This window comes from Dipodomys spectabilis, unplaced genomic scaffold (assembly GCF_019054845.1).
Source record: "Dipodomys spectabilis isolate Male_0828 unplaced genomic scaffold, ASM1905484v1 ptg000054l, whole genome shotgun sequence".
Lineage (NCBI taxonomy): Eukaryota > Metazoa > Chordata > Mammalia > Rodentia > Heteromyidae > Dipodomys > Dipodomys spectabilis.
This window is the reverse complement of record NW_024870731.1, coordinates 3700588-3719483: the sequence shown is the minus strand read 5'-3', so window position 1 is coordinate 3719483 and position 18896 is coordinate 3700588. Positions and strand designations below refer to the sequence as shown.

Genomic DNA, 18896 nt, shown 5'->3' with positions numbered 1-18896 from the left:
ATCCCAACATGTCTTCTTTCTCTTGACTCTTAGAGCAAGGCTGACCAATGGAAACCTTCTGCCTGTCTTGGATGAAGTAGGCACCTTCAGAATGAAAATAGATTACGTTAAGACCACCAAAGTAGAGACCAGTAGTGAGCTCAGGAAGTTTGGATACTTTGCATGAATCCTGTTCCAGTTCAGAACTAACGGCTAAAATTTGATATGACTTCCTTTGAGGTTTAGTGGAGAACACAGGGATGACTCAAGTCATCTTATTTGTTGGACTTCCTTCCTCTTTCTGGTCAGGGACTTAGTTTCCTGCTCCCATTTTATTCTCAGTATTCAAGACAGGGCCTGCCATGTAGTTAACACTCAATAAATATGTGTTAAGTTACTATTATTATGTATAATCCAGTTACCAATTCATTTTGGCCTTAGACATTCTCTAACTTCCTAGAACTAGGATCACTATTCTACAAGAAGTTATGTTCTTCCTAAGCAGTAAGTGGACCATTATTTCTACCCTCAAAGGAGAACATTATGAGACTATCCTTAATCACATTCATGATATCCTGATTCTCTCTGAGGTACAGTGTATAGAGATGGGGTATCATAAGCTCCCCCCACATCAGGTCTACAGGATGAAGGTACAAACAGCTGAGCATACAATCTATGGACCAAAGCCCAGTGAAGTCACTACATTGGGGGCCCAATACTGTCATCACTATCCTCACAAGTCCATGCTTCTGGAATCTTTTGTGGTGGACTCAACACACCTGCAGCATCTGGCTTATGGCTGAGCAGTTCGACTATAACAGACCGGATCCAATTCAGCTTGACTCAGACCCATGGGCAGGCAGTGCCTTGAACCGCTCTGGGACTCAGTGTCTTTGATTGCACCTCCCTCCCAATGCAGCAGATGGCAAACCTGATGTACACCTCTATTGTGTGGGGATCTTCTTACGCTACATGCTCATAGCAAGCAGGTCTGGGAGAGGCCCAGAGACCTTGCTGCTCTATTTAGCTCCCAAATGATGCCTCTAATGTTGTCAAGGTCATTGGATGGTGAATTAGATAATAGGAATATGATAATCAGAATAATAAGAAATAGGAATAAAAGCATTCTAAAGAACTGAAATACAAGCTCCATAAATAAGATTATTAATCATGATTACTCAATAATAGTATTTTATCTAAAACACATGAAACACTAATAGTCAAGCTTGGCTTATCCTGCTTCAGGCTTTGTATACTCTAATGCAAACCTTGTGATTCCATCCAAAGCCTCCTTCAGACCTGCCCCTGAGCCCTCCTGTAATGACAGAAGTCAAGGGCACAGTGAGAAGATATTTTACTACCCATGTATTTATGTATGGGTTTTGGGGTATTTAAATACTGGCAATTAAAACCTTGTAAATTTGTATTATCAACAAAATAAATGTAGACGGGTTAGTTACTCATTGCTAATAAATTTGATCATTCATTTATAAAGTGAATGCTCACCCAAGAATCACAGAACACTCTATAAATATCACTTCCCTAAGCCACAAACCACCTCAACAAGGAAAGCACACAACACCCTTGAGGGGTTAAATAAACTCTTCCCAGGCCTGCTGGGGAGGGATGGCATTGAATTCCACCTCCTTGGTCCTACTCCCTAGTCAAATTCAGCTTCTGCTCAGGGGCAGACTCTTTGAAGAATGATAACCCTTTGGAAGCATTTCAAATCAGCCTGCCAGTAGGCCCCCAGCATCAACATAGCCCTAGGAACCTGTCTGCAGGAGGGAGGGAAACCATCCTTCTCAGCTGGGGAGGCAGAGTAGTTCTGGCTTCCTCTTCCTTTCTTCTTACCACACTTGGGCAACTCAGTTACTGCAGAAACCACTTCCAAATCCACTTGCCCAGCTGTGCAACTCTGGCCTGTAACGAACAGCACACAGCAAAACTGTGAAAGGGTTGTTTTTTCAGCCTTTCCCCTCAACTTGAAGCCTTCTCCCTGGTAAATAAGCACAGGAAAGCCATGTTGCCTTGAGGGAGCTGGGCGTAGGTGGCTGAAGAGCAGGGTTGATGAAGGGGAATGGTGATAAACAGATAGAAGGAACACTGTAATAGATTCTTAAATTGCTTTTGCTGAGAAGCACAGATTCCTTACTTGGACCCATGAATTAACTGAATTCGAGCAGGGAAAAGCATGGTATGGCTGGCCCCTGTTGGGAACTGTCCTTGTTCGAATCAGTTCTCCATGCAATCATTTTGGAATCACCTTAGGATCTAGGAAGAACAGAAATTATCTATATTTACAAAATGGGATGGAGAACTTTCTCTAAGGAATGGAGCAGGAGAACCTCCTCAGGAAGTTCACTAGCCAGGCCAGGCACTAATGGCTTATTATCCTGACCAAATTACTCTTCTCCATGATGACAGCAATAAAAACTTCCCCCAGAACCTCTCCCCAAACAAGAACTGAGATATTGAGCCACTCAACCACCCCTGGGACCAAGGCTGATTGCTAATTATGCCCCTTTCTACCGTTGTCCCAGTTCAGGTCTTTGTCTAGTTAACCTAAAGCTCATGTCTGATCTCTGAAGATGGCTAAAGATAGACTGAAGTGCTTACTTTGCCTCTTCTCTTCTCACAGCTATCCATGCAGTATAATATATCTCCTTTCTCCGCTCTTCACCACTACTCATCTCTTTATTTGGCATGCATGTTATGGTAAGTGGTGGAACCTGACATGTTTAAAACCTAGAGTTTTGGATTGAGGCTTAAGTCCCTGGTTTAGGTTAACAAATCTAATGCTCTTTAGTGGTTATACTTTTTACTACAGCCCAAGGTAATACAGTAGTTTCAAGGATGTTGAGAAATGATCTACAAAAGCTCCTGGCATAGGGTGTCTCCATCTATGGAGTCTATCTCTTTGGGCATTAGCAATGCAGTGTGAAGCAAGTCAAAGATGTGAAACCAACACAAAACATCAGACCAGATCATGACACTTAGGAACCTTACACAATACCTGACACTTACCAGATCTATATATACATCAACATACATGTGCACATATACATCTATCACCCATATCCTCAAGCCTCCAAGTATAGGTGTAAACACACCTCAATCACCAATACTTTCCTCCTCAACCCATGGTCACACAAACAAACCTGTGAGCACACTTTCCACATGTGTGCACCCACTTGCATACAAAAGAGATCTCTTTTGGGTTTCATTGTATTATTTCTATATGTGAATATAATGTACTTTGATTAAATGCAACCCCTCTCTTGCTCTTTCTTAGTCCCCTTCCCTTTCGGCTTGAAGAATTTTTAGTGGGTTTTATTATTTTGTTTTCATGCATGTGTATGAAAATACTAGGGTCGTAGACACCACCACCCCATCCTTTCCTTTTACTCTTCACTTCCATTAGCTTAGTCTAAAACAGTCCTCCTGCTCTACACATATAACATTCAATTTTTTTAGGACTGGTTGTACATCGGAGAGAATATATTTGTCCTTCTCAATTTGGCTTCTTTATAACTCAATACGATAATTTCCTGTTGCATCCATTTCTCGGCTAAAATATAATTTTACTCTTTATGGCTGATTAATGCTCCATTGTATATATTTATCTTCTTTACCTATCCATCCCTTATTGATGGACACATCATCTGACTCCATAGTTTGATTATTGTGAATAGTGTGCAACTGTGCAATTGTCTCTATTGTATATTGACTTCTGTTCCTTTGGATATATGCACAGGAGTGATATAGCTGGAACATACGGTAGATATACTTTTAGTTTGGGAGGAACCTTCATACTTATTTCAATAGTAGTTAAAATAATTTACATAAATAGCACAAAAGCACCCCCTTCAATACACACACACACACACACACACACACACACACACGCACACACACACACACACACACACACACACACACACACACATCCTCATCAACATTTGTTGTTGATTTCCTTGATGATCGCCATTCTGACCAGGGAAGAACGCAAACAAGATGTCATTTTCATTTTGCATTTTTATAGCTAAGGGTGTTAAACATTCTTTCCTGTATTTATTGGCTATTTGAACTTCTTCCAAAAATTACCTGTTCAGGTCATTTCTGGTATTTTCTTAACTAGTGGTTTCATCTGTATTTTTCTCTTGATCTATCCTCTGTAAGAGCAGTATTCATTTTTACTGAATGGCCTTTAATTGAAATCATATAGAGATAGGAATGTAAAAAGAAATAGACATTGTATTTCTGTACTGCTGCTCCTAGTTGATCAAAAGAGAATCAGAATTTTTGAGCAGAGAACTCCAAGTAGAAAACAAATAGGATGTTACGCTTACTGAGACATGTCTACAGAGGTAAAGGGAACTTGAAAGCTAGTGTCTTTGTTGGACACTGGTGGCTCACGCCTGTAATCCTATTTACTCAGGAGGCTGAGATCTGAAGATTGCGGTTCAAAGCCAGATCAGGCAAGAAAGTTCGTGAGACTCAAATCTCCAATAAACCACCAGAAAACCAGAAGTGGCACTGTGGCTCAAGTGGTAGAGCACTAGCCTTGAGCGGAAGAGCTCAGGGACAGCATCCAGGCTCAGAGTTCAAGCCCCATGACTGACAAAAAAAAAAAAAAAGCTATCATCTTTCTATAACAGGACTTCTCTTTTGCCTTGAACCCAGATCAGATCATCTCTAATGATTCCTTCAAGACAGTCACTACTCCAGCTACCTGTTACATGAAGGTTTTTTTTTCCCTAATAGGACAGATGTTTCTTATAAGAAATACCACAAGCCACTTTATGGTCTGAATTTGGCTTGCTTATGACTACATCCTATCAGCCAAGGAACCAAAGACAGAAACATTTTCTCTTTGATCACATAATTACCAAATCATCTTTTAGATGTATTGGGATTAAATTCTTTTCTACTATGTTTTAAGATGTGTTACTAGCAACCCCAGGTCCAATTTTTTATGTGGCCTCACATATGTAGGTAAACCACTCTACCATGAAGTTCCATCCCCAGTTCCTATTTTTAACTTAGTAGGAGCCTTTGTTTGGGGGGAAAAGAAAGATTCCCTACCACTTTTTAAATAATCTTTTTATTAAAATTGTTACTCTTTATGTATTTTTCCTTTGACTGCTTGTGTAAAACTATCCAAAAACGATTCATAAACTGATATGTAAAACTACTTAAAGATAATAAAAACAAATAAAAAGAATTATCCAAAAGCTGTTCGTGCCCATATTTGTTAAGCAGAGGTTTAATGCAGTGTCTTCTTCGTTTAATTAGTAAATGTTGGGAGAGAAAAGTTCCTCAACATTTTCCATTCATGCCCTTTTGCCTCTGGAGTTTCAGTCTCACAGTGTCTTTCATCTAGACACCATCATCTGGACGCCAAAGCTGATTTCATTTTGAAAGCTCTCAACATTGAAGGCTCAAACGCCTCATTCTCTGGTCTTCATTGCTTCCCCACAGGAGGTCATCTTTCTCGGTTTTACATACTTTCCCACGGGACAAAACAAATTCTAGGTGTTCTTTCACTAACTTTTCAAAAGCAGGGCATCTTGGCAAGTCAGACTGGCATTCTCTCTTTTTTCTTAAATAGCATTATTGAAATTTAATTCACATGCCGTAAGATTTTCCCAAAAGCAAACAATTCAGTGGTTTTCAGTGTATTCATAGTTGTCCAACCATCACCATAATCTAATTCTAGAACATTTATTTCCATTACCCCACAGAGAAACCCCACACAGAGCACATATTAGCAGTGACTGTCATCCAGGGCAACAACCAATGTATTGCCAATGAATGTATTGTCTATTCTGGACAACTCATATAAACCATACAATATGTATGGCTTCTTTTACTTTGTGTATCTGTGCTCTAGTCCTTCTCATCCCTTGTATGGATTTACCAAGTTCTATTTGTATTTGTGTGCACTTTTGACTATCAATACTATGGAAAACATATATGCACAAGTCTTTGCATGTAAACATGCTTTCAGTTCTCTTAGGTAGATACACTGGAGTGGGGTTGCTAGGTCACATGAAAAGTCTACTTTGAGGAATAGCCAAGCTAATTTTTCAAAGTGGCTGTACCAATGTTTCAATCCCACCAGCAAAGTAAGAAGATTTTAGTTCTATACATTCTTGCCAGCACTTGCCACTGTCTGCCTTTTTAATCATCAAACATGAATCTGAAGCTTTCTTTTAAGAAGCAAGGTTAAGGAAAGTAAATAGGGATAAACCAAAACCAAAAAAAAAAAAACTAAAACAAAAAAATAAAGAAAAAAGAAAGAACTTTACGCAATATATTTTTTAAAAAAAAGAAGCAAAAAGAAAAAAACCCTTCTTGTTTTCATATCTTGGGGTTCATTTTGATTAGCCTCATTTTATTTGGTCATATATACATAGCTATTGTGCTCCTCTGCTAGGACTATCCTAGACATATACAGTTTATTACAAATGAGAGAAAACCACAGAGCCTATTTCTTGGGGGCTGGCTTACTTCACTTAATATGATTTTTCCTAAGTCTTTTCATTTCCTTATGAATGGGGCAATATCTTTCCTTCTGATGGAAGCATAGAATTCCATTGTGTGTGTGTGTGTGTGTGTATATATATATATATATCACATTTTCTTGATTCATTCATCTACTGAGAGGTATCTTGGTTGGCTCCATATCTTAGCTATGATAAATAATACTACAATGAACATAGTTGTGCTGGTAGCTTTAGAGTGGCCTTGTTTGTGATCATTTGGTAAATTCCCAGGAGTGGGATTGCTGGATCACAGGGAAGCTCTATGTTTAGGTTTTTTTTGTTGTTGTTTGTTTGTTTGTTGTTGATCATGGGGCTTGAACTCTGGGCCTTGGCACTGTCCCTCAGCTCTTCAGCTCAAAGCGAGTGCTCTACCACTTGAGCCATAGTGCCACTTCTGGTTTTTTGGTGGTTAACTGGAGATAAGAGTCTCACAGAGTTTCCTGCCCAAACTAGCTTTGAACCACGATCCTCAGATCTCAGGCTCTTGAGTACATAGGATTATAGGCATGAACCACCAGCACCTGTCTCTACGTTTAGTTTTTTGAGGATCCTCCATACTGCTTTCTAGAGTAGTTGAACCAGTTTACATGTTGTCACTGTTTTTTATTTTGGTACCCTGGGTCTTGTGTATATGCTTATCTAATTTGGGGAAGGAAAGGGGAATAACAAAATGGTGAGACAAAGGACAAAGGGTAAACCAATGCAATGGTGATACTCACAAGACACTATGTTGGTAATGAACTTTACAACTTGGGGGGAGAGGAGTCAGGAGAGAGAGAAAATGGGAGAAAACAAGGGAGGGGGTAACAATGTTTGACAAGAAATGTACTCATTACCTTACTTACTACCCTTTGATATCAACCTTACAATAAAATAAAATCAAATTTAAAAAACAGAAGGTGGGACTGGGAATGTGGCTCAGTGGTAGAGTGCTTGCCTAGCATGCATAAAGCCCTGGGTTTGATTCCTCAGTACCACATAAACAGAAAAAGCCAGAAGTGGCATTGTGGCTTAAGTGGTAGAGTGCTAGACTTGAGTAAAAGAAGCTCAGGGACAGTGCCCAAGCCCTGAGTTCAAGCCCCAGGACTGGTAAAATAAAAGAAGCAAATGGTATTTGCAAAATTTACTTCAAGGCACCTTTTGTCTCTAAAACTTACATTGCGCTCCTGACCCTAGAGAAAGCAAAGAACATGGAAAGGAAAGAGTTGCTGAGCCACAGGACAAGGGGTCCCTGTGGTTCCCTTCTCAGTGGGGCACCTTTGGTAGGTTGCTGTCCAACTCTGAGTGGCCTCAGAGGGAAAAATAACGATGGCATTTCCACTGTTCATTACCATAAAATGGGAAAAGTATATAAATATTTCTATATCAGAGAACAACTTTAGGTATTCTAGAAAGTTCTTTCTGATTTCCCTGCCCTCCTGGAATTCTATGGCATCATCAGATGAAAGGGATATCATAGTTAACTTTAACTCATTTTACATAGTTGATGATAATGAATACTCTGTTGAGTACACACATCAAGTGTGTTGTGTAAGTTAAATCCAGTGATTTTTATTTTCTTTTACACTTTGATATTTTTGGTTGGTTGGTTTCTGAGGAAGTTGTGGACAGTTCCTCATGTGATAATTTGTTCATCCATTTCTCCTCATATTTGTATAATCTTTTTTGGGGGGAAGGGGGGGGGGGGTCGGTCGTGGGCATTGAACTCGGCCTGAGCACTGTCTCTCAGTTCTTCAGCTCAAGGCTAGGACTCTACCACTTGAGCTACAGCGTCACTTCCAGTTTTCTGGTGGCTTTTTGGAGATAAGAGTTTCACAGACTTTCTTGCCCCGGTTGGCTTTTAACTGTGAGCCTCAGATCTCAGCCTCCTGAGTAGCTAGGACTACAGGTGTGAGCCACTGAATCCGAATCTCAGCACCGGTGTTTGCCAGTTCATGAACTTGGGAGAGGTTACGTGAACCTTTCTGAGCCTCAGACTTTTTATTTATAAGCTGGGAAGATTCAGAGTAGATCCACAATGGAGAGGCTGTGTTGAGTCAAGGAGAATACCAGGGCTAGAGGTGTGGCTCAAGTGGTAATACACCAGTCAAACGAGCAAGTTGAGCAAGTGTGATACCTTGAGTTCAAACCCTAGTACCCTCAAAGAAATAATGCTTTTAAAGCACTTCTCAAAGAGTTACTAATGGGAGACTGGTAAGGGTTTAATAAATGCCAGATTTTCCTTGATCAAAACAGAAAGTGCCGATAACAGCAACTAAGCCAAACAATGGATTCTTACTGGGCTCTAAGTGTTAAGCTTCAGTGTATCTGCTCATTTAATCCTTACATCCAGACATGCCTGGAACATGGCAGCTATTATCATTCTGGTGAGGCCACGGAGACACGGAGGAATAAGGCAGCTCACCCAAGGTCTCTGCTGAGTAGTGGTTCTTGAAGTGTACCTCCGCCAAAGGAGTCTTGGTTCATCTTCTGATAACAAAGTGGGCCACGGAACTCACAACAGGACCTACCACAAAAGGGACTCCTGGTCCCATATCCCTTCCTGTGACCTCCCAGAAGGGCCCCAAGGCTTCGGAGTCAGTCTCTCTGGGTGGCTACTGTGGTTCTTCTTTTGTTTCTGGGAAAGAAAAATATCCTGTAGGATCCAGCTGCCGGTCTCCTGCAAGTTCTACTGGGAGCCTATCCAGAGCAGTTCCTGGATCTGTGACAACACAGCTCTCCCTTGTCTCAAACACAGGCAGGACCATCTGAACTAAATCTGAGAAAGAAGCCTAGGCAGACATTTAGAACCCATACAAGGATGAGGTATTGAAGTGTCACATTCATGAACACCATGGAACACTTTTGAGCATGGTTAGATTTGAGCCCCTCCTTCCTTATTCCAGCTCTTTTTAGAAGAAAAAAATATATCAGACATAAACACGTTCCTTGTGAAACAAACAAGAAATAAAGTATAATGACTAGGAGGAGAAAGCTGCCCATTACACATCACCTCCACCCTAAACCCGTAGCTCCTTGCAAGGGTAGTCACATTGCAGGTACAGATGTGTCTCTTCACAAGGCCTTCCATTTGTGTTTAAATTTGTATATGCTGGCATAAACTTAATTTATTGGGGAAAATATTGTGTTTTCACAAAATAGTATCCCAATGTGTGCATTGTCTGCAAAAAAAGTGCTTGCTTTCTTAATTCACTGATCAATAGATTTTGAACATCTGCCCAAGTCCATGAATACATTGACAACATTGTTTTGTAACCACTGAAGTGTTGCACTCTATGGTGCTACTGTAATTCATTTAAACTCATTTTTTGATAGACAGTTGCTTTTCCTGGAGGACAGATTGTAAGATATCTACTGGTGTTCCCTGCTTCTTGGTGTTTCTGTACATCTGTAATCCCTTCTCCTTGAGTGTGGGCTGGTTGGTGACTTGGCTCCTAATTCTTAGAATAAAGTGACAAGATGTCACTTTGAGACTATTGCCCTGTAGAAGGGGGAAAAGAGAAGAGAGTCAGGGAAGGGAAGGGAGGGAAAGAGGGTGAAGAGAGGAGAAGAAGAGGAAGCAAGAGAGAGGAGGACTGAGAAGAGGAGGGGGGGTCAGAGAAAAGGGGAAGGAGAAAAAGAAAGGAGGAGGAGAAGCGGGTACAGGGAAGGAGAACGGCAAAGGAAAGGGGAAGAGGGTGGAAAGGAAAGGAAAGAATTCTCACTTTAAAAAGTTCAACAAGAAATATACTCACTACCTTATGTATGTAACTGTAACCTAGCTCTGTATATCACCTTGACGCTAAAATTAAATTAAAAAAAAAAAAAACCTTCTAGCAGACATTCCCTTGCTGGTTTATAGAAAGCTTCACATAGCAAAAAGCAAAGACCAGCCCCTGGAAGATAGTCCAAAGTATCCAAATGCTTTCAACAAGCATGTGAGTCTGAAAGCAGATCCTTCACCTCTCCAATGAGTCCTCGGCCCCAGCCAGCACCTTAGGTCAGCCTTTGAAAGACCATAAAACTCAGATAAACTGTGACTGGATTCCCAGCCCAGGGATACTGAGATAATAAATGTATGTCTTTTAAGCTGCTAAGCTTGTAGAAGTTTGATATGCAACAACAGATGATAGAACTGTTCATTTCAGTGACAATCTGCCCTTGTTTGTGTGATCAGTGCAATACTCTAGGATCAATTCTAAGACTTGAGGCTGCCACATCTACATAATAGATGAATACTTAATATTGGCAAGGAACATTAAATTCCCCTCTAAAACTAAGTTACAATTGTGCAACAGTATGAATGTTTCCACGTCTCTCTATGCCCTTGCTAGAGGAGATTCCATTGATCATTTAAATAATATCAGTCAAAGGAAAATCTATATCAGATTGCTTTGATCAAGTTCTCCTGGTTAGCTGGCTAAACATGCTTTTATAAAATAAATAAACCCATTTGCCACCTTTGTCCTTTTCTTCAAGGACCTGCCTCCTGTTTGTTTTAATCTCATTTCAAATCAAGAACTGTAGTGAAAAGCATGAGTATTACCTCCAAGAGACCAAAATGTGGGACCAGATGGACTCATTCAAATGAACCCATTTAATGGCACTTTGGGTAAACAACTTACTACAATCAAAAACCAGTCTTCTAAGCTTGTCATGGTGGCTCACACCTGTAAGCTTAGCTATTTAGGAGGCTGAGATCTGAGGATAGCAGTTCAAAGACAGCCAAGACAGGAAAGTCCTTGAGACCTTATCTCTAATCACCAGGAAGTAAAAAGTGGAGCTGTGGCTCAGGTGACAGAGTACCAGAGTCTAGCAAAAAAGCACAAGGACAGTGCCCTTGCTGTGAGTTCAAGCCCTAGTACTGCTACACACATGCAAAAAGACAATTTTCCATTGACCCCTCAAAGTCTACTGATCTTGCTTGCTTTTTTGCAATTTTCTCTTCCAAAGAGCTTCTCTTTATGGCTACCCTCCCTGTAATTCTGAAAAACTCAATGAAATTTTGTTCCATTTAGAGTATTTTTCCATTTCCTCTACAAAGGTTCAAATTCTCTTCTTTTGTTTTCTCAGCAGGTGAAAGTGCTTCCTCAGAGGTAAAGGGCTCTAATGAAGACTGTTTCACTTAATCAGCTTCCTGGCCTTGGAAGAGTTCATCTACTTCTCTGCTCCCTGATTTTACTTTTCCTATTTGTAAAATGTTCCATTTCCATCACATGCAAATTTGTTAGTTTAGCTGCCCAACAACCTCTCAGATGTTTGCTCCTTAGGATGTCTCCATAGCCAACACTCTGCAGAACTCTCTAATCTCCCAGACTTCACCTTAGGATCCCTTACAACACACAATTAGAATGCCAACAACGTTATCTCAGTGTTATCTCAAATATGCCAGTCTGCTCCACCCTATCAGCTGCTACACAGTCAGGAACCTCTTCAGCCAAAGTGAAGATGTTTCTCCTTACCTCCCCACAGGGCTTGGAAAGAGGGACCTCGTGGGTCCCTCAGGACACCCTGCACTGGGGACTCATTTTCAGTGAGCCCTTCTAATTCTACATCCACTATGCTATAATTTTGTGGTAATGCTTTTCCATCTCACCCACTTAATCCTTCATTCTTCTGCACATCCTTGTAGCCTCCAAAGTTTCCATGGTGAGTCCTCATTCCCCACAGAATACTCTACAAACTCTGGGTCACATTTTTTTCAGTAGTACATACAACAGTTGGACCATTTCATTGTCATTTTGTGATGTTTTGGGTGAATTTTCATCTTCCTGACTAGGATCAACTCCCATAGCTACAGGTGTATTGCATCTCTGAGGACTGAAACTCAAGGGATAGCAATTAAAATACTAGGGCTGGTGTCAGGATGAAGTGAGATAATGTTTAGTGTTGCTGTGGTACAGCACCACAGACATAAACAGTGCTCGTGGTTCATGGAAGAAGGGATATGTTCTAAGGCACCCTGAGGATGTTTGAAGTCTCAGGGAATATTGATCCCTGTGTATGTGTATAAATATACACCTAAGATACAGCTTAATTTGTAAAGTCATCCAAGAGATTAAAAATAATAAATAAGATAGAATAACCATATTAACTACAAAAATTGCATGAATATAGTTCCTTTTTCAATATTTATTGTACTGTAGACCTTTAGCAACTTTGGCAATCTTTCTTTCTTCCCTCCCTCCACTCCCCTCTCTCTTTCTTTCTTCTATCTTTTCTTCTTTTGGATGCCAGCACTGGTGCTAGAACTCAGGACTTTGCATTCTTATTTTGTGTTTCTTATTCAAGGCTGCCACTCTACCACTTGAGTCACACCTCCACTTTGGCACTTTGCTGATTAACTAGAGTTAACAGTCTCCCCACTGTGTCTGCCTAGATGGCTTTGAACCGCAGTCTTCAGATCTCAGTATCTAGCTGGGCTCTGGTGGCTCATGACTGTAATCCTAGCTACTCAGGAAACTGAGGATTTCAAAGCCAGCCCAGGCAGAAAAGTCTGTGAGAGTCCTATCTCCAATTAACCAGCAGAAAGCTGATGAGGAGGTGTGGCTCCAATGATAGAGTGCCAGCCTTGAGCAGAAGAAGTCAAGTGAGAATGTGAGGTCCTGAGTTCAAGCCCCAGTACTGAAACATATATACAAAAAAAAGCTCATTTCCACCATCTGAAGCACTGTGGCTGCTGGCCTCTCAGGGAGCTGCAGCTCTGGGCACCTGGGGCTCTTTTCCCACTTCTGGGCCGGAGAGGGAAAGCATGAGCACAGCAAGAACACTGAAGGGTCAGGAAAGTGGCAGGTGGTGGAGCAGGAATATTGAGATGGTAGGATCAGGGTCTGATTTTAAGCTGAACCTGGATGTAGTGGGTCTTCCAGTGTAAAATTTCTGATTTCACTGGGTCTTGCCGTAGGAGCTGTGATCAGCTGTGCTGATAATACCAGCGCCAAAAACCTGTCTTCTGATCTCTGTGAAGGGGATCAAGGGACCACTGAACAGACTTCCTGCTGCTGGTGTAGGTGACATGGTGATGACTACAGTCAAGAAAGGCAAACCAGAGCCAAGGAAGAAGGTACATGTGACAGTACGACAACGAAAGTCATACAGGAGAAAAGATGGTGTGTTCCTTTATTCTGAAGCTAATGCAGGTGTCATAGTAAACGATAAAGGGGAGATGAAAGGTTCTGCCATCACAGGACCTGTTGCAAAGCAATGTGCGGACTTGTGGCCCAGGAGTGCATCTAATGCAGGCAGTATCGCATGATCCTTCGGTACATTTGTGAAAAACCAATACCTCATTATTCTCAAAACAAAACCAAAACAAAAAAATCATCCATGGACAGTAAACTGCCCATTTTCTGACTTCTAATGAAATTTTCTGACAAATGCCATATTAATCCAACAAACCCAGTGACTGGTACTTGAGTATTTTAATCACATTGGTCATTCAGCAACATGACAATCAAGGCATCTGATTTCTTGCTTTCAAATGGCTTGCCAGTAAAGGTGTGTTGCTTGTTAATGAACCAGGTACAGAAAAGTGACTTTCTGCTAGAGTCATCCTTCCAGTTCTGAATGAGAAATTAAAAGATGGAAGCTGTCTAGTATTCAGCTTACAACTATAAAACCAGTCTGTTTGTCAATTCACTTTTATTAGTGTGAATCTTGTCTAGGAAATTGAACCATGCTTTCAGTTCCTTACACCCTAGGACATAATCCTTTTTCTTCTAAAGTAAATAGGGCAGTGTTTTGAGCTTTTTTGGAATGTTTCATCAAATCCAAACAACCTTTTCTTTAGCCTAGCATTCATCATTTGTGCTTGTCTGTGACTGAAAAAATCAAAATGATCCAACCTTTCAATTGACTATTCTCTGGTTGTCTTAATTCATGGGAAGCCAAAAAGGAAAAAAATTGGTAGGTTCAACACTGTTGGACAAGGATAAACAGAATCATATCACATTAACTATAATTTACAGCATTTCAACACATCGCAGCTTCTGCCAAAGCTGGCAAAGATCAGTTCCCATTGGAAAAAGGGGAGAACAGGGTGGAGCTGGAGGCTCAAATACAATATATGAATTTCTCTTTTCTAAGTTGGAGTTTGAGAATTAGAGTCCCATCAGCACTTTCTTTAATGTTTTGCTCATTCATGCTATAAAAATAAATATCACAAAAATATTTTCTGGACTCAGCCTCCTCTGTTGCTAAAACCAGAGCCAGCCAGTTTCCAAACAGAGTCACTGAGGCTTGCTTCATGAACACAGACATTTTCAGGCTGGCAGGCAGCCACTGGAGTAGTTATTGAAATTCAGTTCAAAATGATGGACTCTGCGTGAAAATGCCCATTTATGAACATTCAAAAGGACCAAAAGTTTCCCAGGAAGATGACAGCAATGACAACTTCTAGGCTCAACCATGGTTGCCTAGAGATGATTACCCCAAACACATTCTGAGAGTTTGTTGGAAAGTCTTCTAAAGGCTGGGCTGTTTGTATTCAGATAGAATCTTGTACATGAAGCTATTTATTACAACTTTAGAAAATAAATATATGCAACGGGGCAGGGAGTGGTGGTGGAATTTGTAGCTGAAATGCCCATAGCAAGGTCTGCATCATGGGCCTGAACAACTACCCTCAGATCTGAGCCCAACACTAAAATAACCATATCTAGGCTAGGGACCCTTCAACATACTCAGGGATGGAACATCTGGAAGTCATGTTCTTTCTCTAGAACCCCAGGAAATACTGATAACATTTTTTCTATCATTTCACCTAAGAACAATTTTTATAAATACTGATAACATTTTTTCTATCATTTCACCTAAGAACAATTTTTATAGTTAAATCCATGACTATGTTTTGGGCATACAAGTCAGTAACTCAATCATAGCTACTATGCCATCTGTAATGATCTTTCTCACAAGAATGAAAGCTGGTGGCTCACACCTGAAATCCTAGCTGCTTAAGAGGCTGAGATCTGAGAACTGTGGTTCAAAGCCATCCCAGGCAGACATATCTGAAAGAATCATATCTCTAGTTAACCAGCTAAAAACAAGACGTAGAGCTGTGGCTCAAGTGGTAGAGTGCTAGCCTTGAGCAAAAGAAGCTCAGGAACAGAGTTCAAGCCTCAGGACCAGAAGAAAAAATTAAAAATGAATATGTGGACAGGCGCTTGATCTTATTTACTGCTGCTTTCCAAAAGCCTCATTGGGCATCCCCAGAAGCAAAACATGAGCAAAGTATATGTGCCTATTCATTTCAGGTTTCTTCCAGAAAATTCATTTGCTGTTATTCAATGTTAGTGAGACAAGCAGTACCACAGATTTTTAACAGTAATTTGTGGACAAGGGGAATGCCAAGTAGTTAAAAAAAACGTTTACTTAATATTATTATTTCACTATAAAATTTCAGAAGTGGTAATTTCTAAAGCACGTCTAAGTTCCACTTGTACTGAACACTAGTAATTGGTAGAAACAAAGTTTGTGGATCAAAGTTTGAGCATCAATGTCCTAATCTGTATTGACATTACTGAGAATTTATTCTTGCAATACAAATCAAATTAGGAGACCTTGTTCTCAACTTGTCCCACAATTCTGAATTATAGCCACAGAATACAGAACACAAGAAGTGATTCTATATCATGTACAATGGCCAAAATTAAGAGAGTCCAGTTTCCATTTCCACATGTTAGTCAGTGTAGCTTCTTTGCATGTGGGATTGAGTACATCATTCATATATTCATTTGACAAACATTCACTCATGGTCTTCTTATTTGCTTAGGCACTGTCCTAGACCCTATAGAGACAGTAAGGAATGTAACCAAATTCCTATTTCACAGAGATTATTTTATTATTGTAAAGGAGAAAAACCATCTTTTCATTTTAAGTATGCTGTAAGGCCAGTTAGTGATAAGAGCTATGAAGAAAAATAAAATCAGGTAAAGAGGTGAAGGGGCAGGCAATGAAGGTAAAGTATTCTGGTTGGCTTCTCTACAAAGAGAACATTTGAACAGATACTTAAGGAGCTTACTATGAGTTAATAGGAGCCATTCACTTCTGACAGGGCTTTTAACTTTCTGGTTTAAAGCAGACAAATGACAAAAAAAATTAGACAAGAACATTTACTGCACACTATTTAAGTGCTGAAAAGTAAAAACATCTTGTTACTCCAGCAAGGATGGAAACATTAAACATGAACTCAAAAAAGGAACAGACAATAGGAACATGTAAGTAGTGGACATTCTAAAATATCTGTGTCTGCGTGGTTGTCACCAAGAGGTTTAAATAAGTTACTACATGAGAACTAAATGTATATTTCCAAGAAGTCTTTACCTTTAACTCCTGTCAGTCTATTTGGGCTGTTATAACAGAAACGCTTGAAGGGATGACTTACAAACAACAGAAATTTATTTCTCACAATTCTGTAGCCAGAAAGTTTAAGACCAAGGCTCTGGAAGATTTTAGCATCTGAAAACAGCCTGATCCACAAATGGCTGGCTTCTCACATGGAAGAAAGGATTGTCACCTGAGAATGAATGAGGGTTTCCCTTTTCTACACAAGAGCACACATTTTGGGGATCCATTTGTGAAAAGCATTCAGGATGTCTCACAAAAAGGCAAGTTTCACAAGGTGAAAGTCTTATCAAGGACTTATTTTATTATAATGAGGTTAAAGTAGGAAGAAACAGAAAAAAGAGGAATGTTTCCTTGTTTCCCACACAGAATATGGGAGATAGATTCAAAATGGCAGGTGTTATCTGCTGCCTTTATTCTGTCTGAGCTGAGGAAATATATGTGGTCATTTTTTCTAAGAACTCCCAACTATTAGACAATGGTTTTGGTGGGGGGGGGGGGGCGGGGAGCTACTCATTATTCTAAAATAGTAAGATGTTCATGGGCCTGCTGAAAACGGTCAATATGTGAGATTTGGGGCTTTCTTTTCCAGATAAACTTCTCATCTTATTTTCTCTACCCATTTATAATTGCTAAGATTTTTGCCATTTCAAAGTAGAGCACAAATTTAGATAGCCTTCCCCTTTTTAGGTCTCCAAGTCCTTGTAACATTGCACTTATTTTTAATATATATTTTTTATTGTAAAGATACTGTACAGAGGGATTATAGTTACATGAGCAAGGTAATGAGTCCATTTCCTATGGAACATTGTTACACCCTCCTTTATTTTTCCCCTACTTGGGAGCTTAACTCTTTTTTCACTTGCTCTTCAGTTTCAATTTACTCTTTAGTTTGGTTCTTTTTATATTTATTAAAAATAATATCACTACCCTTCCTGCACCAATATGAGGGATGACTGTGGGGTTCTTATGGGAGGGCACAAATCCCATCCATGAGGGCTCTACCCCTATGACCTGAGTGCTTCCCAAAGGCCCATTTCTAAAGATCATGACACTGGATTTCAATATATGAATTCCAAGAAGAAACATTCACTATGTGTCAGCTCCTACATATTAGTTATACAGTTATTTTCTAAGTCAATATTACTAGTGATATGTTTTATAGCAGAAAGAGCACCAACCTGAGGAAACAGAGTTGACAGGCAAAGGTCTTGATTTTACAATACACAGCCACACATCCGTAGTTTTGTCTATATGTCAGTCTTCCCATTTGGAAAATGGAATGACTATGACCAATTTGGAAGATTATGGCAAGAATTATTCATGATAATGTTTATAAAGATCTAGTCTATGCTACTGGTGATAAGAGATGAGGTTATATATACAATGTCTTACAAATAACTTAGAAAGAAAAAATATTTCCCCTTTAAAAAAAATGGCCCTTAACAATCATTCTTTTAACTTTTCTATAGTTATTGTTGTTCATTATATACTGTTATTCTAAACTGATATGTATTACAGCTATTTTAGGAGGATATATATTATATAAGCTTCTGTTTCAAATATAAATATTTGTACATACAGTCCCTTGAATCTGTGGTTTGTACACTGGTGAAGAAAAGCAACTCACACTGGGCATCTGTGGCTACTCAGGACACTGAGATCTGAGGATTGAATCAAAGCCAGTATAGGAGCAAAAAAGTCCTCAAGCTAGAATAGAGGCATAACTATATCCCAGTGTCAGCTATGAGTGAAAAAGTCAAGTGGGGGGGGGGGGTAGGGAGGATTGGGGGGGACAGAGGGAGAATGGGAAGGGATGGGAAGGGGAAACAAAGGAGGAGGCCACAATGCTTGATAAGAAATGTACTCATTATCTTGCCCATGTAATTGTAACCCCTCTGTACAGTATTTTCACAATAAAAAAAAAGAAAAAGTCAAGTAAGACCATGAGGCTTTGAGTTCAAGCTCAAGAAGCTGTATAAATAAATAAATAAATAAGATGTTAAACTCTAACCTAAATTAATTGTAGTGCTTACCACATATAAA

The 18896-nt window shown here is 39.8% G+C and overlaps 1 pseudogene; it reads left to right on the top strand.

Moving 5' to 3' along the window:
- The first annotated feature begins 8796 nt into the window (after positions 1 to 8796).
- On the top strand, positions 8797 to 13764 carry LOC122107907 (annotated as a pseudogene).
- Positions 13765 to 18896: the final 5132 nt, after the last annotated feature.